The 23,333-nt window shown below is 48.0% G+C and overlaps 2 protein-coding genes and 1 long non-coding RNA gene across 3 annotated transcripts in view; 1 reads left to right on the forward strand and 2 right to left on the reverse strand.

Annotated features, from left to right (window-relative positions):
• LOC117509358 overlaps window positions 1–9,776 on the forward strand; it is a 37,397-nt gene extending 27,621 nt beyond the window's left edge. The window contains exon 2 of the transcript XR_004560385.1: window positions 7,853–9,776. The gene's annotated coding sequence lies outside the window, so the exon portion shown is untranslated. The remainder of the gene's footprint in view (window positions 1–7,852) is intronic.
• The window catches only part of bcas3 (BCAS3 microtubule associated cell migration factor), a 700,663-nt gene that overhangs the window by 7,120 nt on the left and 670,210 nt on the right, over window positions 1–23,333 (reverse strand).
• Window positions 199–19,009, reverse strand: LOC117509360. Its single transcript, XR_004560387.1, has 3 exons — window positions 18,999–19,009; window positions 6,780–6,789; window positions 199–496 (listed from the first exon to the last, which is right to left on the reverse strand). It is a non-coding gene; the product is annotated as an uncharacterized LOC117509360 (long non-coding RNA).

Here is a 23,333-nt window from a genome sequence, read left to right on the forward strand (position 1 = left end):
CCGGGACCACAGCGCCGGGACCACAGCGCCGGACCCACAGCGCCGGGACCACAGCGCCGGACCCACAGCGCCGGGACCACAGCGCCAGACCCACAGCGCCGGGACCACAGCGCCGGACCCCAACTTTGACATGTGAATTAATTCCCAATTAAAATCCATCCTGACACTGGAACCAAGTCCAGTCTGAGAACCTGCGCTGGGATCATCCACTACACCACGGAACCACCTTAGGTCCTGCATGGCAACCACCCAGGCAGACAACTGATCTATCCACTCCTCCCAAAAGTAACCATGGTTACTTTTGGGAGGACCCCAGAGACTTTCTCCAGTCTCTGGGGTCCTGAACACACCTGTGTCCTGGATCATGTCCAGAGAAACTCCCCACATGGACTAAATGTGGTGTCTGATGTTCCCTCACAGTGTGATCCTCCTCATCTGAGTCTCACTACGTAACCGTCCACTAGACACAAAGTCACTCCTTCAGGACCCAAAGATCCTGTCCGGATGTTTTACTTTTAAATGACAGCTGATAAGTTATTAAATTAAATTAACACTGTAACAACCTCCCCCAGCTCCTCCGGGGGAACCCCGAGGCGTTCCCAAGCCAGCTGAGAGACGTAGTCCCTCCAACGTGTCCTGGGTCTTCCCTGGAGCCTCCTTCCAATGGGACGTGCCCGGAACACCTCGCCAGCGAGGCGTCCAGGGGCATCCGGAAAAGATGCCCGAGCCACCTCAACTGACTCCTTTCAACGTGGAGGAGCAGCGGCTCGAATCGAGAGCTTTGCCCCCCTATTCAGCTCTCTCTTCACCACGACGGTCCGATACAGCGACCGCATCACTGCAGATGCTGCACCGATCCATCTATTAAGCTCACGCTCCATCCGTCCCTCACTCGTGAACAAGACCCCGAGATACTTAAACTCCTCCACTTGAGGCAAGGACACTCCACCGACCTGAAGAGGGCAAAGCACCTTTTTCCAGTCGAGAACCATGGCCTCGGATTTGGAGGTGCTGATTTTCATCCTGGACGCTGGGGGAGGTGTGTGTGGAGCAGGAGATCTGGGCTGCTTTGCTTGAGCTGCTGCCCCCGCGACCCAACCTCGGATGAAGTGGAAGAAAATGGATGGATGGACTGTAACAACACGACTGAAGACTCGGTTTCATGAGACGTGAGGTTTACTTTGAAAAATCTGAGACTTGAATTGACACTTGATTTGAAGAGACCAGACACTCAATCACTTGATTTGTTTTGTGTCTTGTGACCAGATCAGACAAAATGTAAGACTCGACTTTCTTTGCCCTAAATCTCAACATAAAAAACCAAACATGAACGTTTGTAGCGTCTGAATGGTGTTTTCACGTCAGCAGCTGCGTGACTCCTTCAGTCCACAGGAAGCCGTCCAGTTGGCCGACTGAGGCCACATGAGCAGCAAAGCTCATTAACGTCTGCTGGAGATGATCCTGATGTGCTGTGAAAAGTCAGGCTGCAGAAAGACCAGGTCGTATGAGTGCTCTCACAGCAACACGTCTGCATGAGCATCAAAGTCTGCAGGAGCCACACAGCAAATCACATTAAACCACCGCCCTGGCCTCCCATGTGCCTTGTGGCAAACTGGAGTCAACAGCACACTAAAAACCTCCTCTTCTCCTCCATGAAGATGTATAAGTGGAGATGCAGCAGACACTATGCACAGGTTCTACAGTCAGAGCCACAGAAGCCTGTAACTCCTCAGAGCTGTCTTGTTGGCTTCCCTCACTCGTATCCTTGCATGATCACTCAGATTTTGAGAACTACCTCTGACAGACAGATTTACCAACTGTACTAAACTTTGTTTTTCTTAATAATTTATGGAAATGAAGTTCAAGAAAATGTTCAGGTGTTCATCCGCAGACTCCAAAAAAAAAAAACTGGCTGTAAAAGTGATGATTTGTATAAACAATAATCCTCGTATGTAGTTTGTCCAATTATTTATGAACTGTGGATAAAAATGCCTGTAATTCCTAAATGTTTAATGTGATACTTTTGAATCTGAGCTAAAAGTTGACATTTTATTTTCTCATTTTCGCTGACATTATAAAAACTATCACTGTCCAAATACATATGGACTTGACTGTCCATCTCAACAACAAGTGGACAAAAACTTGGAGAGTTGTTCCTCGGGTCAGGGAAAGATGATCAGAGGGAATGTTTTCCTTTGATCTCATTCTTACCTTATGACATCACTAAAGCGATTTGTCTGTTCTCTGTTGATTGACAGCTCTCACAGAAAGCTGTAAAGTCACAGAACCTTTGAACGGTTGTGGGTAAAAACCTGCACCGGGTGACCTCGAGACCCAAACAGTGAGGTCACGTGGAGCCCAGCAAGTGACTCAGAGTAGGTTCAGGTTGCGTCAGAATTTTAATTGCTGAGTTCGCATCATATAGTCTCCATGAGCCAAAACGTGACTTTACTCTCACTGACCCAGTGACACAATCAATATGCAAATCAGGTTAGTGTTGCTGTGGTGATGCTCCCAGTGGGAACACCCACATGTCCAGTTTGGTTAGTTGGTTTGTGGAGGGACTGTGGCAAATGTTCAGACATCTCGACTTTATCTCCACTGATGGCTTGTTTGGGGGGGGGGGTTATAAGTCTGTCCACTGATCACGTCTTTCTTTTGTAATTAATGATTGGCGGCTGCAAAGCCGCCGTGCTCGGCTCAGCGGGACACCTCTGTGTCTGATACGTGTTATATGGCCGGTAAACGCTCTGATCTCCTTCACTGGATTCCTGTTTACGCTTAGTATGACAAAGTTTTGTTATAACGTGAAGCTTTTCATGGACTCTGTGATCTGATTGGTCTGATTTCTGATTGGTTGATTTTCTTACATCATATGTAGCCGGTGGTGTCTCCATTCTCAGGATCCAGGTTTGTCTGTTTTGAAGGTGAAGTCAGCTGGTCACAGGACCTTTTCTTATCGGGCACCTTTTCTGTGGAACATTTTGCCAAGAAACATCTCGACTGATGTTCTCTGTTTCTTATAAGTGACACGGATTTAGTGGTTTTGATTTTACTTTTACCTTATTTTAACTGTTTAAATTGTATTTTATTGAATTTTATTGTTTGTTTTATCAATTTTACTTTCATCATTTAGGTGTAACAGATCTCATTTATTTTGTGTTGCTTTTTGTTGATGTTTTAAATGGCTGTAGTTGGGTCTGGTCTTTTGGACCCTGCTCCTGTGAAGCACCTTGAGACGACCTGCATTGTGATTTAATACAAATACATAGAATTGAACTGAAGATTCAATGTGACCAATCAATCACAAATATTTTGCTGGTCAATATAAACTTTAGGTTATCTCTGCAGCACTCTTGGATATAGATACAGTATAAAATATGTTTAACCCTGGCCTTTAACCTCAACTTTTGTCCAGTTCTCTCCAAAAGTTTCTGTGTAGGCTCTCAGTTGTCCAGGTGGTTTCCATAGTAGAGAAGCTTGAATCTTCGATTGCACTGGGTTGCTTGATGTGAGGACGTTTCGCTTCAAATCACAGAAGCTTCCTCAGCTAAAATTCTTGCTCTGGTAGTCTGACTTCTGTCTTGACTCTTGTAGAGAAGAATAAACCAGAAGCCAACAAAAGCTGGAGTTTTTAACCTAACCAGATCCCACCTACCGAGAGGCCGACTGCTATAGGCTAGTGACTAAACAACAGGTCTAATTAGCACCTATTGTGCGCTAGTTAGCACTCTCCTAATGATGGGATGGAAGCCTCCCCTGATGGCTCCCTTGACAACTCTCCTGATGACGTGAATGACTCATTACCATGAACAAAAGACTGAAACTGCTTTGACCTGAGTACCCCATTGTAAACAGGGGACAAAGCGTGTCTGAGACCCGCCCCCCGGTTGAGGCTGGGTTTCAACTGTTTTACAAAGAATGCTTCCTTGACACCTCTCTCAAACCATTTCTTCTCTCTGGCTAAGATTTTAACTTCTTTGTCCTCAAACGTGTGGTTAGTGTCTTTCAGGTGGAGATGAACTGCAGACTGAGGTCCACTGGTGCCCTCTCTGCGGTGCTGGTATAGCCTTTTGTGTAAAGGTTGCTTAGTCTCACCTATGTAGTGTTCATTACAGTTTTCCTGACATCTGATATGATACACTACATTGCTCTGTTTGTAACTAGGGATCATGTCCTTAGGGTGAACTAATTTCTGTCTCAAGGTGTTAACCGGTTTAAAGTAAACTGGGATTTTGTGCTGTCTGAAGATCCTCTGTAGTTTTTCCCCTACTCTAAATAAGGGAGAGACACTCTTCTTCTTGTCTCCGTCTCCTGTCTATCTGGTCTGTTTGTTTTCTGGGACTTCTGCACTTTGTCCAGGGACCATCGTGGGTACCCACATATTGTGAGGGCTTTCCGTACAAGTTGTTGTTCTTTAGCCCTTCCCTCTGCAGTTGTGGGCACCTGTAGGGCTCTGTGTTGAAGAGTCCTGATCACCCCGAGCTTGTGTTCAAGGGGGTGGTTTGAGCCAAAGAGCAGATATTGGTCAGTGTGAGTTGGTTTTCTGTAAACCCCTGTCTGGAGCTGCCTGTTCTCTCCAATCGTAACATCACAGTCCAAGAAGGCTAAATGGTTGTTTCTGGCATCCTCACGTGTGAACTTGATATTGGAATCCACCGAGCTGATGTGTTCTCTAAAGTCCTCGACCTCCTGTTGCTTGATTTTAACCCATGTGTCATCAACATATCTGAACCAGTGACTGGGAGAGATGCCCGTGAACGATGTCAAGGCTGTCTTCTCCACTCGCTCCATGTACAGATTGGCCACAATGGGGGATACCGGAGACCCCATCGCACAACCATGGATCTCCCTGTAGTAATTCCCCCTAAACAGGAAATACGTGGTGTTAAGACAGATCTCCAAGAGTTGGCAGATGTAGTCTGGTGTGAGTTTGGTCCTTTCAAGTAGAGACACATCCTCCAGCAGTCTCTGCCTCACAGCTGAGACGGCCTCAACGGTGGGGATGCAGGTGAACAACGAAGTCACATCAAAAGACACAATTGTTTCATCTGCCTCCAGCTGTAGGTCCTTCATCTTGTTCACAAAATCTTGTGTGTTCTCCACATGGTGGTCTGAGTTACCCACTAGAGGAGCCAAAATCCACTTGAGGTGCTTAGCCAAATTGTATGGGGTGGAATCTGTGCTACATACAATAGGCCTGAGTGGCACGTCCTGTTTGTGGACTTTGGGCAGTCCATAGATGCATGGAGTGGTGTCCCCAGGGTACAGTCTGTAGTATGTCTGCCTGTCGATGAGTCCCTCTTTCTCCAGGTTTTGGAGGTAGCTAATGATTTTCTTCTTATAGCCACTCGTGGGGTCTCTCTTCAGACATTCGTATGTACTGGAGTCACTGAGCAAGTTGTTGATCTTGGCCTCGTAGTCCGATGCGTTCAGGACCACAGTGCATCTGCCTTTATCCGCTGGCAGGATAAGGATGCTTTGGTCCTTTTGCAGTGCTGACAAAGCTTTCCGTTCTTCTCCTGTGATGTTGGACTGAGGAGGCTTAGCACTTAGCACTGCTGTGACTCTTAGTCGGAGGTCCCCAGCTTCTGACTCTGACAAACTGTTATGTTTAATGGCTGACTCTACTGCAGTGATGTAATCTACTGTCGGTATATGTTTAGGGGTCACTGAGAAATTTAGTCCTTTAGCGAGCACATCCTTTTCTGTCTGTGTAAGAACCCTGTTGGAGAGATTCTTTACCCAATTTTCCCTGTTGTCACTAATTTGTCTGGGTGTATCTTTGAGAATACTCCCACTGAAAGTATGCCTTTTCTGCACTAAAAGGTTGTGAAACTTCCTGATTTGCCGCTCCTTACTTTTTAAATGCTCAGACATTGAATTTTAACTATGAAATTCGTGATCTTATTATGGGCCTCTTCCCCCACTAAAGTTTCTAACCTTTTGTAAAGACTATCAAGATTATTTTGGAGGTCTAATATTTAAAATGAAGCCTTCTAATTCTAAGACCCAAAATCCTCCTAAGGTAACTGTGCTGGATCTTTTCTGCTGTGTGACCTGCTTCTAGTGCCTTTTGCTTCATGCATTTGGGAATAACACTGTTTTGTTTGCATCTCAGGTTAAATCTTAAGTGGTTTCTAAAGTTAGCTATCTTTTTAGCAGTCTTTTCCAGCTTACGTACCAGTGCCAGGGCCTCATGCTCACAGTTGGTCGCAATGTTTCTGTGTAGGCTCTCAGTTGTCCAGGTGGTTTCCATAGTAGAGAAGCTTGAATCTTCGACTGGACTGGGTTGCTTGACGTGAGGACGTTTCGCTTCAAATCACAGAAGCTTCCTCAGCTAAAATTCTTGCTCTGGTAGTCTGACTTCTGTCTTGACTCTTGTAGAGAAGAATAAACCAGAAGCCAACAAAAGCTGGAGATTTTAATTGGAGTTTTTTCTCTCCAAAAGTTAATCATCTTGAGACATCTGTCCAAGTAATGTTCCCACCAAGTTTGGTGAAAATCCATGAAGCTGCTGTTTAGTTATCACAGACAGACACACACAGGACTGATGACAATATCCTGCTTTGCCAGAGTGCAGGATAAAAATTGCAACACTTGTTTAAAAGCAGAGAGGTGCTAATGTATTCCAGTTGATGGCGCCGTCATCGCTGACCTGAACTTTGATCTTTGCTGGATGCCACTGACGAGCGTCTATTCAAACATGGGGCTAAAACACCATTCCAAAACATCACTGCTAAAAAGGACAGAGACTGTCATCATGACATCACTAACACCTCAACACAGCTCAGCAATAAAACACATTTCTGAAAGCAACCAGTTGGACAGTTCTAGAAACCAGGATTCAGCTCTTGGGTATCAGCTAGCTTAGCTGTGATGCTCTCGCGCTCAGAGCGGAGAGTGTGTGAGGAATTTAGAACCTGGATAAGAACAGTCCGGGCACGTGGTGATCCAACTGCCTGCCTTAGCCAACCACACTGGCACCCCGAAGTCCAGCCCTGGACCAGGCATCCCGCCATAACAAGCACGTATGTTACATACGCATGGTCTCAAGCACAAATGACGGTTCTTTCATCTTTTTGTCAAACAGCTTTTGAAGCGGCTCGTCGTGTTTCTAGAAGATTCACACAGGCAGAGACGAGCCTGAAACAGTTTTCAGAGGCATCCGGACCAAAGACCACGGCCTGTAATGAAAACGTACAACGGTTTCACATGTGAACTCCACAGGCTGAAAGCACAGCCGCCGCCATCAATCACAACAGTCAACAGCTTACGTGATTAAGGAACAAATGAAAAAGAACGCGGGTGATTCATGGAGGCATTTCCAGATCCTGAGCAGGGACTTTCTCTTCATCTTCCTTGACCGTATATTGTAGTTGGTGGGCTCAGCTGAGGGCCGCGCTCCCAGCCGCCGCTCATTAAAGTGTGCTATAAAGGGTACCAACAACAGGCCGGGACACCCCGACACTCCACCAGGCCCGCTTTGAATTAGGCCTGTAATGAAAACCGAGTGCTGACCTGACGTTCGCCAAAGCAGACTGACAGCCACCTCGCAACTGGACACTGCGTAGAAGCGCTTTATAGACCTACTGTTTCTCCTCGGAATGAGAAACAGCAGAACCAGAGTCGGCACGAGAGCCAGCGTTCGGCTGAATGTGACAGAATTCAAAGTCTGGATCCAAACAACCAGGATGAGATCGATGGATGATCAAGAAAACTCTAGAACCGTCGGGGAAACCATTATCACAGACAAACTGATTAACAGGTCTTTTATTAGTGACTCCAAATACATAATGTTTGTTTTACACATGCAGATCCATCCGGTCTCTTCCTGTTTGTCTCCTTACAGGGTTCGGATCTCGGCAAACAACAGACCAAGCGAAGAACATGTCGGGCAGATTGAACATCCATCACAAAGACAACAGACAGAAGGACAAGAACCCACATCTACCATCGCTTCAGAGTCGACGATGAGGGCAACAAGCAGTTGGTGTTTATGGCTTGATGGGCGTTCCCGGGGTGTGGCCAGCTTGTGGTTACTTGGTGTATTGTCGTATAATATTTAAAGATAGATTATAAAGAACGTGCAAAAACGTGACGTGGTCACTGAGGTTTTTCTTTGTCCATGACTGGTGGAGGGAACCAAAGTTCAACTGATTTATTTCAGCAAAATGTGTTTCACGGTGACGCTCCTGTATTACTAGTTAGCATGCTAATATCTGGTTAATGGTAAGATGTCCTGTGGATCACCTCAAAGGTATCATCTGCTTACAAAAATAGGGATTTTACATTTAAAGTGTTTGTTTTACTGTTATGACCCAGCAGACAAGAAGCAGTTACAAAGGTAATCCATGGTAATGTCATACAGAATGTTAGAAGTCTCTGGGGGTCCCTGTCACAACGGTAAAGAGGTATGTTGATCTTGAACCCTGCCGTCGGAAGGAGTCGGGGTGGAGCCCACCCAGGCATCAAACAGGGACTGACTGGGGAGGTGATGGTTAAGGTGTTAAAGCGGTGGGTTTGAGACCAGAGGATCCTCCATTCAAATCCCTGTTAGACCGGAAAATCACTCAGAGCCATTGGCCGAGTTCTTTAATCCTCATGTTGCTCCCTATGTTTAGTGAGTAACGGTATGTGAGTGGGACTGGCTGAATGTGAGGCATCACTGTAAAATGCTTTGACCATAAAAGCACCACATAAATGCAGTGCATTTTCTCTTGGTGACAGTGGGGAAGAGGAGGCAGAATTTCAGTGACTGCAAGCAGCAGAGACCTGAGTTAGAACTGAGATTTTTAAATAACATCTGTTTCCTATTGGTCATGAGTTGACGACAAAAAAGGGGACCAGCTGCTTCCTGTTAAGTGAATCTGAATGAAAGCTTCTGGCAGAACTTATGCGCCGTTACATTCTTGCTAATTTTTAGAAAATGTAAGAAGGAAAAAAATGTTAAACATTTTATAGTTTACATTTTATATTATACCGACATACAGCTTTCTGGGAGCGTACGCTGCCTTGCTGGATTATTTTGTCAGGTGAGTAACAAACGTGCGTCACGCTGCCTTCACTTGGATTGATGGTCACCGTGTCGCGTCGCTCACCATTTCTATAAAATAGCCTGGTGGTGGTGTAGTGTCCACTTGTCTGTTGTTGCCGAAAATTAAATGCAGGTTGTTGCTCCACCTCTGTTTCATCACTAATGTGACCCCCCCCCCCCCCAAAAAAACCCCCACACATGCACAAAAAGGTCTGAACTGAAGAGAACCAGGAAGTAAAGCTCCACAGAATGGTTTAACTGCTGGTCGCACTAACACGGGTCTGAAGCTGGATTCTTCTGACCCGGGGTGAAACGTGGGACTGTTGAAGGAGCTGGTCTCCGAGTTCTGGGTTTGCAGAAATTCATCTTTTCAACACACTCAAAGTAAAAACGGCAGTCAGCAGGCTGGAGCGGTTCTACCTGTGTACGTAAGCAAAGATTTCCCCGTGGCTGGAAAAGAGATCCGTGTGTGCAGCCCTTTGAAATGTCCAAACCAAACATGCCTTGATGTCCTGTGACACGCGTGTCGGACCTGTGCGGATAGTTCCGGACAGGACGGCTGGTCTCAGCTGAAAGAGGCTGCTGGTGTCTTTTGAGGAGACGGTTGGTCCACACAGTGTCAGGAGGCTGTCTGTCAGCATCACATCCTCAGGACGTGCATTACGTCATGCCCAAACAGAGACACACGGATATCAGTGGACACAACGCTGACTCTGAGTCAACCCCAAAACCCCATTATGTTCCCTGAGGGAATTTACTAAAACACCCGTGTCTCTGAATGCCAGTTGGTACCGGGCAGTGGTACCAGCACCAACAGCCACTAATGGTCCGGGTAGCAGTACCTGTAATATCAGTGGTTCGGGTAGTAAGTTCAGGCACTGCACTGATCCGTGAAGAACAAATGGGCGTGTTCAGTCAGACACAAAGACGGGCTCCACAGCAGTTTACCTGGAACAGGTGCTAAACCTGAAAGCGACGAGGTCGTGTTGGTCTGCAGCGCGGACGGACAACAAACCTCCAGCTCCAGTGCATTATGGGTACTTTAACCAGAGATAAACACAAGTCAAAGGCAGAGAGAGTCAACAAAGCCGCAGGCGGGTCACACAGGGAACCTTCTCTAAAGAGACGCTCTGAAAGGCTGCGTGTGGACCAGCAGGGGACAAAGACAAGCGTCCATTATATCAGAGTGCTTTAGAAAAGCTGCTCATCAAAGGGACAAATCTGCTCATGTGGTCAGACGGACTCAAACAACATCTTTTTAAGGGCCACGGTTCTTTACCTTCTGTTATATGAAGGATGAATGTAAAGAGAGCAAAAGAGGCAGAAGGGGGAGGGGCAAGAGGCGGGGCTCAGTGACATCGTGAAGTCAATCCACAGGTAGGCCTGCTACCTGCTACCTCCCCCTCAGCTGGAGCGCAGCAGCAAAGTACTCGACGCACTCTGAGCTGTAGCTAGCGAGGGCTTACATGCAGCTGACAAAATTTTTACTTTTGTAGCGTTTGTTCGTACAGAGGAGACGAGGTGCAGCGCTAGGGTTTGCATGGAGAAGCTAACTGCTAACACGCAACAGTTCACAGGAGGGTTTTACAGTTTGTTACGCTTCTGCTCGTTGCGCCAACAACTGTACAATGAATGAAAGCTAACGCATTAAGAAGCCCGGCTTGTTCAGAATTCCAGTTCAATCCAGATTTACTGCTTATCTGATTAAATCCGATCTCACTGACTGACACTGTTCACATTATATACAGTGAGAGATCAGATCTGAACTGTGTGTCCGTTGTGACAGTCCACGTTTCCCTCTATCCACATCGGTTGCTATAGTAATGCCGTCAAACATAAAAACAGTCACAGGACTGCTGCCTGTGTCACGCTGCAACAAAACACACACAGACTGATCTGGATCCCGTCTCAGAGAGTTTAGAAGTACTTTTATGTATCTGTGCTGCTGTCAGGTGATGGCTGTGTGTGTGTGTGTGTGTGTGTATGTGTGTAGTTTTTGTCACCCCCCCCCCTGGCTGTTTTACTGAAGGATGGCTCTCGCCCGACAGCACGTCAATGCACACAAACACCTTGTGTCGAAGGTTTTGTTTTCTTTTTTTGACGTGAGCAGTGAGCAATTTAATTGGGCCAAGTTAAACTGACTGGAGTAGTGAGGGGCAGTGCAATGCAAAAGACATTCTGAAACGATCAGACCGTTCAGACTAAAACACATCCATGGCAGAGCTCTCACGCCTTAATCACGGTCCTGTCAGGTTTCACGCACTCGGCGTGAGGCTCAGTATGTTGTCACGCTCTCGACATTCCACCAAATGACCTGCAAGACAAGATTGGTGGAAATAACTTGTGAGCGTATCTCAACTTAAGAGTTCTGCCATAGAAATTAGATCACAATCAGAATTGAAACCACATCTGTATGTGGCTTCAACAGAAAATCACATTTCCATGTTTGTTTTTTTTTATAAAAAATAAAAGAAAAATCGATCTCAATACCAATCTGGACGTGATTAAACAAAACAACTGGATTCCGTCTGACAGTCTGAATGTGACCTAAATCCTGGAAGATCCTGAGGCCTGTAGTCTTTATCTCCAGATTCTGTAATCTGAAGCAGATGAGAGTGTACGACTCCCCTGCAGGTGACACCAGTTCATTGCAGGTTACTTCCCCAGCTGGGACCCCCTGACCTACTGGGCTGACACGATCCAGATGGAGCAGTCCGGCTCCTTGTCCACTGAGCCACCTGCTCACATAAAGTCCGGTTCAACTTTGGCCAACTTAGAAATGAGTCGTGTTAGTGTCTGTACCCCTCGTTGCTATTTATTTATTTTTTTTTTTTGGGGGGCGGAGCTCCACTTTTATGGAGTATTAAGCGAAGCTGTAATTACTGATGATCTGATCCACCTAGCCAATAATTTCCCTGTGTGATCCAGGCCGGGGTTGTGGTTTCAGCAGCACACAGTAAGTGTGGCCGTCCAGACTTTCAGGCTCTGGTTCCTGGTGGGGAAACCCGATGTGTTCCCAGGTTCAGTCATGTATCTTTCAGCGTGTTGTGGGTCGACCTCCCTGTCCAATGCGGTTGGAAAACCTTCAGAAGAACACGTCCAGGAGCTGCCCTAATGAGACGCTTAAACCACAAACGGCTCCTTCCTACGTGACGCAGCAGCACTTTGACTTTGAGGTTCTTCAGGATGTCAGAGCTGGTCCCTGAGGGCTGGAACCACCAACCTGGAACGGAAACTCTTCAGCTGCTCCGCTCCGTGATCTCACTGTTTGTGTCACCACACAAAGTTCATTACGGGAGAGAAGGCTGGAACCCACACTGTCAAATTAAGATTTTCACTGGTGTAATCCCCGTGGGGTTATTAATCCACTCTAATCCAGACTAAATCCCCCACAAATAAAAACATTTAAAATCCATATTTTCATAAATTAAATGAATAAAGTAAATCTCTTAAATAACAGTAGCTAAACATTTTATCAGGTTCTTTTGTTGTAGTATTTCTGAAATAAATTTGTCTACAATCTGTGGAATCGTTAGTCTTTTCTTCAAGAAATTATTGAAAAAATACTGAGAAACATGTTCAAGAACCTTCCAAATTATACTTTATCCAGTTACATCTGATAATCAGTAAATGTTCTCAGTGTGTTGCAGAATTGTTTCCTTACTCCAATAATGTTACCGTATGAAATAATATGTTGTACAATTAGCTTGTAGCTGGGTTTAATGGTGCTGACATCCCGCCTGACGTTAGCGTTTATGGTTTATAACGCGTTTAAAAAATGAACACATGGTAACTAAGAACCCGAGCGAAGGAAATGCCTTAAAACAGTGATTCCCCGTGGATTTAGTCCTTCATGTGTCTTGAAAACTTGCTAGTGTCATATAACGCGATGCTAACGTGTACCACATAATGTGATGCTAACAAACTAATTTTAGCATGAAAACCTGTTAGCATCATACAACATGATGCTAACTGGTGCTGCATAACCTGATGCTAAGGGCATCATTAACGTGATATTAACAAGCTAATGTTAGCATGGAAACTAGCTAGCCTCACATAAAATAATGTGAAAGAGCGTCACACAACCCAATGCTAACGGCTTAAGTTACCATGAAAACTAATTAGCATCACATAACACAATGCTAAAGGGCTAATGTTAGCATGAGGAGTCCCTCCACTGTGAGCGCCACGGTTCCTAATGAGCTTTATACAACATAGTGTGTTTACTTCCTGCACATCTTCAGGTAATTTTAAATGTTGCTTGAAAAAACTGACTTGAATTGGATTTTAGAGGATTATAATTTTGCACTCTGTGCTGTTGGAAGTACGCCCACATGCCTGTTGATGCTCCAATCAGATGACTGCGCTCACACTCCAGACTTCACTTGGAGCAGGAACGTGCACTTGACCCGAAGGGAAGTACTGCGGCCTGGAATCAGTTCTGAAGATGCACCAGAACCACATCACCTCCAAAAACCAGAGTTCACGGCACACCAATAACGGATGACGTCTGACCCTCATCTGAGATTCATTCCAAGGCCACACACCACATTCCTGACATTCCTGAGAACTCATTTTTGCTGACTGACTGGAACGGAATTATGAGCAAAGTGATGCATGGAGTATTCGCAGTGATGAACACAAACGCTGCGGCGTGCACAGAACGCCGTGTTGGGAAAACCGGCTCAGCCGCCTCTCCATTATGGTTCCCATCACTAATTCATGCCGCCATATTTTATTGATACACGCAAAGTGTGTGTGAGTGTGTGCGTGTACATGAAAGCCAGTGTAAGCACCACGTGTGCATACACGTGTACGCACTCCAAAAAACACGCTGTCGTCACAGCCCATGAACACGTGTGACAAAAAACGCTGCTCGTGTTCTGCGAGAGGCACCAAAGGCAGCGCGGTGACGCGGCAACACTTTTCTGTTTCATGTCGTCATCATACAGAAGATCACTCAGAATGTTTTCATTCACACCAGAACCCAAAGACAGACGGTGGTCATGTGACTGCTCTCTGCACGGAATGTCCAAATAAAAACCAAATCCACACGTGGAACACGACCACGATCAAAACGGGACAAACCATAAGAAATGATCATATCAGACAGGAAACGGCCAGCTGACCTCATGGAGCAGCAGATGGTTCTAGTACTTGTGGGCCCGTGTGGTTTCCGATACTTGTGGGCAGTGTGGTTCTGGTGCTCGTGGGCCCGTGTGGTTCCGGTACTCATAGCGTGGGCCGTGTGGTTCGGTACTCATAGCGTGGGGCCATGTGGTTTCGGTACTCATAGTGTGGGGTCGTGTGGTTCCGGTACTCATAGCGTGGGGCCGTGTGGTTCCGGTACTCATAGTGTGGGGCTGTGTGGTCTGGTACCCATGGGGCCGTGTGGTTCCAGTACTCATAGTGTGGGGCTGTGTTGTTACGGTACTCAGTGTGGGGCTGTGTGGTTCCGGTACCCGTGGGGCCGTGTGGTTCGGTACTCATGGGGCTGTGTGGTTCCGGTACTCATAGCGTGGGGCTGTGTGGTTCCGTACTCATAGTGTGGGGCTGTGTGGTTCCGGTACTCATGGGGCCGTCTGGTTCCCGTACTCATAGCGTGGGGCTGTGTGGTTCCGGTACTCATAGTGTGGGGCTGTGTGGTTCTGGTACCCGTGGGGCCGTGTGGTTCCGGTACTCATAGCGTGGGGCTGTGTGGTTCCGGTACTCATAGTGTGGGGCCGTGTAGTTCTGGTACCCGTGGGGCCATGTGGTTCTGGTACCCGTGGGGCCATGTGGTTCTGGTACCCGTGGGGCTGTGTGGTTCCAGTACTTATAGCCTGGGGCTGTGTGGTTCCAGTACTCATAGCGTGGGGCTGTGTGGTTCTGGTACCCGTGGGGCCATGTGGTTCCAGTACTCATAGCATGGGGCTGTGTGGTTCCGGTACCCGCGGGGCCATGTGGTTCCGGTACCCGTGAGGCTGTGTGGTTCCGGTAATCATACCGTGGGGCTGTGTGGTTCAGATACATAGCGTGAGGCCTTGTGGTTCCGGTATCCGTGGGGCTGTGTGGTTCCGGTACTCATAGTGTGGGGCTGTGTGGTTCTGGTACTCATAGCGTGGGGCTGTGTGGTTCCGGTACCCGTGGGGCTGTGTGGTTCTGGTACTTATAGCGTGGGGGCTGTGTGGTCCAGTACTCATAGCGTGGGGATGTGTGGTTCCGGTACCCGTGGGCCGTGTGGTTCCGGTACTCATAGCATGGGGCTGTGTGGTTCCGGTCATAGCATGGGGCAGTGTGGTTCCGGTACTCATAGCGGGAGCTGTGTGGTTCTGGTACCTGTGGGGCCATGTGGTTCTGGTACAGTGGGGCCGTGTGGTTCCGGTACTTATAGCGTGGGCTGTGTGGTTCCGGTACTCATAGCATGGGCGGTGTGGTTCTGGTACCCGTGGGGCCGTGTGGTTCCGGTACTCATAGTGTGGGCTGTGTGGTTCTGGTACTCATAGCATAGGGCTGTGTGGTTCCGGTACTCAGTGTGGTGCTGTGTGGTTCTGGTACCCGTGGGGCCGTGTGGTTCCGGTACACGTGGGGCTGTGTTCTGGTTCTCATAGCATTGGGCTGTATGGTTCTGGTACTGTGGGGCCGTGTGGTTCTGGTACCCGTGGGGTCATGTGGTTCTGGTACCAATGGGCTGTGTGGTTCCGGTACTTATAGCGTGGGGCTGTGTGGTTCCGGTACTCATAGTGTGGTGCTGTGGGTTTCTGGTACCCGTGGGCCGTGTGGTTCCAGTACTCGTGGGGCTGTGTGGTTCCAGTACTCATAGCGTGGGCTCTGTGGTTCCGGTACCCGTGGTGCTGTGTGGTTCCGGTACTCATAGTGTGGGGCTGTGTGGTTTGGTACCCATGGGGCTGTGTGGTTCCGGTACCCATGGGGCCGTGTGGTTCCGGTACTCATAGTGTGGGCTGTGTGGTTCCGGTACTCACAGCGTGGGCTGTGTGGTTCCGGTACTCATAGCATGGGCTGTGTGGTTCTGGTACCCGTGGGGCCGTGTGGTTCTGGTACTCATAGCGTGGGGTGTGTGGTTCTGGTACCCGTGGGGCCGTGTGTGGTTCCGGTACTCATAGCATGGGCTGTGTGGTTCTGGTACCCGTGGGGCCGTTGTTCCGGTACTCATAGCGTGGGGCTGTGTGGTTCCGGTACTCAGTGTGGGCCGTATAGTTCTGGTACCCGTGGGCCGTGTGGTTCCGGTTCATCATAGTGTGGGGCTGTGTGGTTCTGGTACTCATAGCATAGGGCTGTGTGTTCCGGTACTCAGTGTGGTGCTGTGTGGTTCTGGTACCCGTGGGGCCGTGTGGTTCCGGTACACGTGGGGCTGTGTTGTTCTGGTTCTACATAGCATTGGGCTGTATGGTTCTGGTACTGTGGGGCCGTGTGGTTGGGACCCGTGGGGTCATGTGTTCTGGTACCAATGGGGCTGTGTGGTTCCGGTTATAGCGTGGGCTGTGTGGTTCCGGTCATAGTGTAGTGCTGTGTGGTTCTGGTACCCGTGGGCCGTTGTGGTTCCAGTACTCGTGGGGCTGTGTGGTTCCATTATTCATAGCGTGGGGCTCTGTGGTTCCGGTACCCGTGGGGACTGTGGTGTTCCAGTACTCATAGCGTGGGGCTGTGTGGTTCGGTACTCATAGTGTGGGGCTGTGTGGTTCCGGTACCCATGGGGCTGTGTGGTTCTGGTACCCGTGGGGCCGTGTGGTTCCGGTACTCATAGTGTGGGGCTGTGTTGGTTCCGGTACTCACAGTGTGGGGCTGTGGTTCCGGTACTCATAGCATGGTGCTGTGTGGTTCTGGTACCCGTTGGGGCCGTGTGGTTCTTGTACTCATAGCGTGGGGCTGTGTGGTTTGGTACCCGTGGGGACGTGTGGTTCCAGGTACTCATAGCATGGGGCTGTGTGGTTCTGGTACCCGTGGGGCCGTTGTGGTTCCGGTACTCATAGCGTGGGGCTGTGTGGTTCCGGTACTCAGTGTGGGGCCGTGTAGTTCTGGTACCCGTGGGGCCGTGTGGTTCCGGTACCCATGGGGCTGTGTGGTTCCAGTACTCATAGCGTGGGGCTGTGTGGTTCCGGTACCCATGGGGCTGTGTGGTTCCGGTACCCGTGAGGCTGTGTGGTTCTGGTAATCATAGTGTGGGGCTGTGTGGTTCTGGTACCCGTGGGGCTGTGTGGTTCCGGTACTCATAGCGTGGGGCTGTGTGGTTTCGGTACCCGTGAGGCCTGTGTGGTTCTGGTAATCATAGTGTGGGGCTGTGTGGTTCTGGTACCGTGGGGCTGTGTGGTTCCGGTACTCATAGCGTGGGGCTGTGGTGGTTCGGTACTCAGTGTGGGGCCGTGTAGTTCTGTACCCGTGGGGCCGTTGTGGTTCTGGTACCCGTGGGGCCATCTGGGTTCGGTACCCGTGGGGCTGTGTGGTCCCAGTACTTATAGCGTGGGGCTGTGTGGTTCCAGTACTCATAGCGTGGGGCTGTGTGGTTCCAGTACTCATAGCGTGGGGCTGTGTGGTTCCAGTACTCATAGCGTGGGACTGTGTGGTTCCGGTACCCATGGGGCCGTGTGGTTCCAGTACCTGTGAGGCCGTGTGGTTCCGGTACTCATAGCGTGGGGCTGTGTGGTTCCGGTACTCATAGCGTGGGGCTGTGTGGTTTCTGGTACCCGTGGGGCTGTGTGGTTCTGGTACATGTGGGGCCGTGTGGTTCCGGTACTTCTAGCATGGGGCTGTGTGGTTCCGGTACTCATAGCATGGGGCTGTGTGGTCCCTGTACCCGTGGGGCCGTGTGGTTCCGGTACTCTTAGCGTGGGGCGTTGTGGTTCTGGTACTCATAGCGTGGGGACGTGTGGTTCCGGTATTCATAGTGTGGGGCTGTGTGGTTCTGGTTACCCGTGGGGGCCGTTGGTTCGGTACTCTTAGCGTGGGGCTGTGTGGTTCTGGTACTCATAGCGTGGGCCGTGTGGTTCCAGTATCATAGTGTGGGGGCTGTGTGGTTCTGGTACTCATAGCGTGGGGCTGTGTGGTTCCCGGCACTCACAGTGTGGGGCTGTGTGGGTTCTGGTACTCATAGCGTGGGGATGTGTGGTCCGGCACTCATAGCGTGGGGCTGTGTGTTCCGGTACCCGTGGGGCTGTGTGGTTCCGGTACTCATAGCGTGGGGCTGTGTGGTTCCAGTACTCATAGCGTGGGAGCTGTGTGGTTCCAGTACTCATAGCGGGGGCTGTGTGGTTCCGGTACCCATGGAGCCGTGTGGTTCCAGTACCTGTGAGGCCGTGTGGTTCCGGTACTCATAGCGTGGGGCTGTGTGGTTCTGGTACCCGTGGGGCTGTGTGGTTCTGGTACATGTGGGGCCGTGTGGTTCCGGTACTTATAGCATGGGGCTGTGTGGTTCCGGTACTCATAGCATGGGGCTGTGTGGTCCCTGTACCCGTGGGGCCGTGTGGTTCCGGTACTCTTAGCGTGGGGGGTGTGGGTCTGGTACTCATAGCGTGGGGCGTGTGGTTCCGTATTCATAGTGTGGGGCGTGGGTTCTGGTACCCGTGGGGGCCGTGTGGTTCCGGTACTCTTAGCGTGGGGCTGTGTGTTCTGGTACTCATGGCTGAGGCGGTGTGGTTCCAGTATTCATAGTGTGGGGCTGTGTGGTTCTGGGTCTCATAGCGTGGGGCCTGTGTGGTTCCGGTACTCACAGTGTGGGGCTGTGTGGTTCTGGTACTCATAGCGTGGGGCTGTTGGGTTCCGGCACTCATAGCGTGGGGCTGTGTGGTTCTGGTACCCGTGGGGCTGTGTGGGTCTGGTACTCATAGCGTGGGGCTGGTGTGTTCCGGCAACTCATGGCGTGGGCTGTGTGGTTTCCAGCAGCAGTTCTGTGGAGTCGTGTTCCAAGCAGGTCGTCTTCAGCCATGAGTCCATTCTGATGCACAAAGTGCGTCTGCGTCCCTAAAACAGATGTGGGACGGAAGATTAAAGAAAACGTCTTCCCGCCGCTCTTTGACCATCTTTCTTTCTCTCGCCCCACTTCTCTTTCCCTCTCTCTCTCTCGGCTCGCCCTCCTTCTCTGTGAACCTTTGCAACCCTACGAGTTTCCCTTGAGCGAACTGTTAAGTGCAGCCTCTAAAAAACACCACAAAAAACCCATTTACAGGCTGAACACACACACACACACACACACACAATGGTGTGCTCTGTCGCACACTTTTCACACTTCCCTCTGGGCAGAGCAGCAGAAGCGCGCGGGATAAACGATCCAATGAGATCCAGGCCTGACGTGTCACTGCAGGAGAAAGTGAGGATGAGGAGGAGGAGGAGGAGGAACGAGCAGGAGCTACTCTTCATGGTCTCACACTGTCGCTGCACATTACGCTCAAAGTGTCGCCTGGCGTGGCGAGGAGAGAGAGGGCGAGAGGAGGCTCTGATCTAATGACGGCGCTCTGCTTGTCAGACATCACCTCCCAGTCACTCTTCTTCACGGTGTTTTCTATGCCGCCGTTCTTCTTCCCGGCGGTGCTGAGGAGCTTTCAGGAGGAGAGTGCACTCAGCTCCTCTCTGAGTCCGCTCTCTTTGGTGGGAGCGAGGGGGACGGCACGGCCCCAGGGCATGTCAAGAAGAGATTCAGAGCTGTAAGGTGGTCCGGGATGGGTTTGGTGTTCGCTCCACTGCACCAGGACTGCAGCTTGGACTTCAGGCCACTCAGATTATTGTCACAACTGTGATGCAACATACAAACAGCCGGACGCACGGACGCTGAGAACGGCACTCCTCCAGTCACATTCTGATCAAGAACGTCTGACTCCACCCAAACCAAAAAGTTCAGGACTTTCTGACAACTCCAACAAGTGTGATGAAAGAAACGACTGAACACGACATGTTACTGGGCACTATCTTCTGCTTGACGCAGCGTGGCGTGCACTGCACAACCACAGCAGTGTTATTTTGTTTGAGTAGCACATGTTCTTGCACTGGCAGAATACGGTTCTGCTGGAAGGCAACAAAATCCTGGTCTAAAGACGAGTTTCCCTAAAATTTATGCAGCATAATATTCCGACAGGCCTTAAGGTCCACAGGCCAAGCAGTTTTTGGGACCATTTATGTGGACTAAACAACACAATCCAGCCTCAATGAGCCATGACCCACACAAACATGTACGGTGGCCATCCAGTGTGGTAGCCAGGTTGGGGTCACCGAAGAACTCACAGGGGTCAAAACTGAAATACGCTCCAATCATATTGAAAAGTATACACATGACATACTTGATCATAAAGATTCCAAAAAGGTATAGTTTGGACTTTCTGTGACTGCATGTTCTGCAGTTATGACATAAAAACAGCAAGGATGGTGACAATTTCAGTTTGTACAGGTGTCAAAGTTAAATTTGCTCCAGTTTTGGTAAAACATGACGCAAATTATTGGTTGAGCGGATCAGGTTTCCATAAGGAATAGTTTGCACCATCTGTCACGCTTAGTTATCAAGATATGGGGTAACATATGTCCAGTGGTGGGCACAGATAAACAAAAAAGTAACTTCGATAACAGATAATCAGATAACTGAAAAGTTATCTTTGATTAAGATAAATGATAAACCACCAAAAAATGTATTGGAAGTTACAGCTAACCGATAAATTCCAGTATTGTCTCTGGTACGTTTGCAGTTTTAACACCACGATCGCTTCTGGTAGCATCAAAAGCACACAACAGACCCAAACAATGAGTCCACACTTCTGTCTTGAACATCCTGCCCCCTGCTGGAAGCTCTTGTTTACTACTACGACTTCCAGCATAGAAGCAAGCTGAGAGCAGTCACAAAGCTAGGTCTCTACCAATCACAATGTTCCGGTCAGGGGAGGTCTTGAAATAAAGCAGTGCTGACTTATGGTTTTGATTTATAAATAACATTAATACTGATAGATAACTCCATTAATGTCAATTCTGTCATTTGTACAAAGTTAAAATATAACATATATTTTAATGTTGAATAATGCACTAATTCTGAGGTTTTGTAACAAACACAGACAGATCGCAAAGGGATTCTGGGTAAAAGTGCCTCTGCTAAAACACTGATTGGTTTCAGTCATTCATTGATAGTAAACCAACATGTTAATGTGACGTGTGTCATGTGTCTGTGTTTACAGATAAATGTGCTTTTTGTAAAATATTCCATTTTTTATTTGTAAAAACAGGCATGTTTACAGAGCCCTGGAAGTGTCATCGCAAAATGTTTTGGCATGTGGAGAGAATGTGCGCACGTTTTATGATGTTGTGGCACACGTTGATGATGTAAAACGTGCACTCAATAACTGTCTTGACACATAATGTTGGCTTTACACTGTGCAGTTTTGGGCCCTTTTTCAGATGATTTTTCATTCGTTGCGAGAATTTTTTAGACCGAGTTTCAGGGTTAATCACGCGTCCTGCATCGTGTAGTGACATGGAGTGACAGCTGCGTTTAACCTCTCATGACCACCTCCTGATTGCCGATCGTATGGTCGAATGAAAATCAAACCTGTTTGATATTATTCTGGTCGGGCCGTCGTGAGGGTACCATGCTGCTGAAGAGCTACAAGCATCCAACTGCCCGCACTGTGCATGTGCAAACACAGCAGAGCTGTCTTGTAATGTTTTTTGTTGTTTTGTTTTTAAACTTGATGTCTCCCATCGAGAGTTTTGTAAATTAAGTTTGAACAAAAAAGCTTATGTTTTGCTTCTGGAAAACACGGGTTCTACGTGTGGTTTTTGACGTACTGTGTGAGAACATAACTCGTGTGCTCTGAACTTTTACACCGTGCAGTTCTGTAGGTACAGTTTGAACTGAACCGAGTACAGTGATTAAAAATAGCATACAGTGTCTGCCCAGCTTCAGGACGAATACTGCCATGAACTGCAATGAACACTACTGCCCAGTAGATGTCAGTAGAGACCGTGAAAACTTGGCCAAAACAAAATTCCAGATAATCCGTGCTACATTTAAGATGTGTGGAATTTAACAAATGCAAATACAATAACAACGTCTATAAATATTCACGAGAGTTTAGGCACTAGAGTTTAATGCTGTTGTCCGTGGAGCCTGAACAGAGTGTCTGAAATGCATTTGTCCTGTCATGAACGTACTGAGATTACCCTATCCTACCCCCATAATGCCTACTGGGCACAGCATGTGCTCACTAAAACCTTAAAAATTAGCGCATTACTTTAAAACTAAGACATATATCTGATATTTTTCACTTTATAAAACTTCAGACATGACAGTAATTTTAAATAACTTGTCCGAAGTTAGTTGGTTAAAATTTGAACCATAAGTTAAAAATGTATGCCTCTGATGACTGGGTGATATTGCCAGCGTATCAGTATGGTGTTAAAGGAAATGTTTTTTTTTTTTTTTGTGACCAGTTCTCCTTTGCCTGCAGAGGATAGAACAGTTTTCTCCTGGAAACAGGTCTCTTCTGTTTGCAGAGGGTAGAACTATACATCTGTTTTGAAACTTTTAACAGGTAGGTGCTCACTGATTTTAAATTTTAAAAATGTTTGCTGCTGTTCAGCTTGTTTACTATGTTATCGGTCTAAAAGTTATCAGACAAAAATTATCGGAAGAAAAATTAGTCCGATAGTGGTTTTTAAAGTTATCTAAAAAGATAATCCGATAATGAAACATTATCTTTGATAATTATCTGTTATCGGATTATCGGAACTGTGCCCACCACTGCATATGTCTTATGTCATAGAATACAATGGATGTCGAACTTCTTTGACCTTTCAACAAAGTCAAAATGATTCCATTTATTTTGTTGTTTTTTACCCCATAACTCCAGGAACATTCGGTCATAGACCATCTAAACGATATCCTTTATTGGACACATATCATTTGAATTTTCAATATGATTGCAGCATTTTCAAATTTTCACCTCGACCTGGTTGTAGCTAACCACCATACATTTTTGTGTAGGTCCTGGTCCATTGAGGCTGGACTCTAAGTGTTGTTTAGTAACACATAAGTGGCTTCAAACGCACATACACTCTGCAGGAAAACTGAATTTAAGACAAACTTTGAACAAAATAAAAGTAACAACAATAGAAACTACTCACCTCAGGGAGCTTTGGTGGCTGCCACACTGTCAACAGGAAACATTTCACTTCACTCACTCTTTAAGGTGATGTCAGGTGACACTGTGTGTACTAAACACAACCATCACTGCAGTGAACGAATCCACCCTGTGTCCTCTAAAAGGTAACGTGGAGGTGAATGCACCCTGAACGCAGTTTGCACTAAGTGCCACAGGATCCAACCCTT

The sequence above is a fragment of the Thalassophryne amazonica genome, chromosome 4 (assembly GCF_902500255.1).
Source record: "Thalassophryne amazonica chromosome 4, fThaAma1.1, whole genome shotgun sequence".
In the NCBI taxonomy this organism is placed as follows: domain Eukaryota; kingdom Metazoa; phylum Chordata; class Actinopteri; order Batrachoidiformes; family Batrachoididae; genus Thalassophryne; species Thalassophryne amazonica.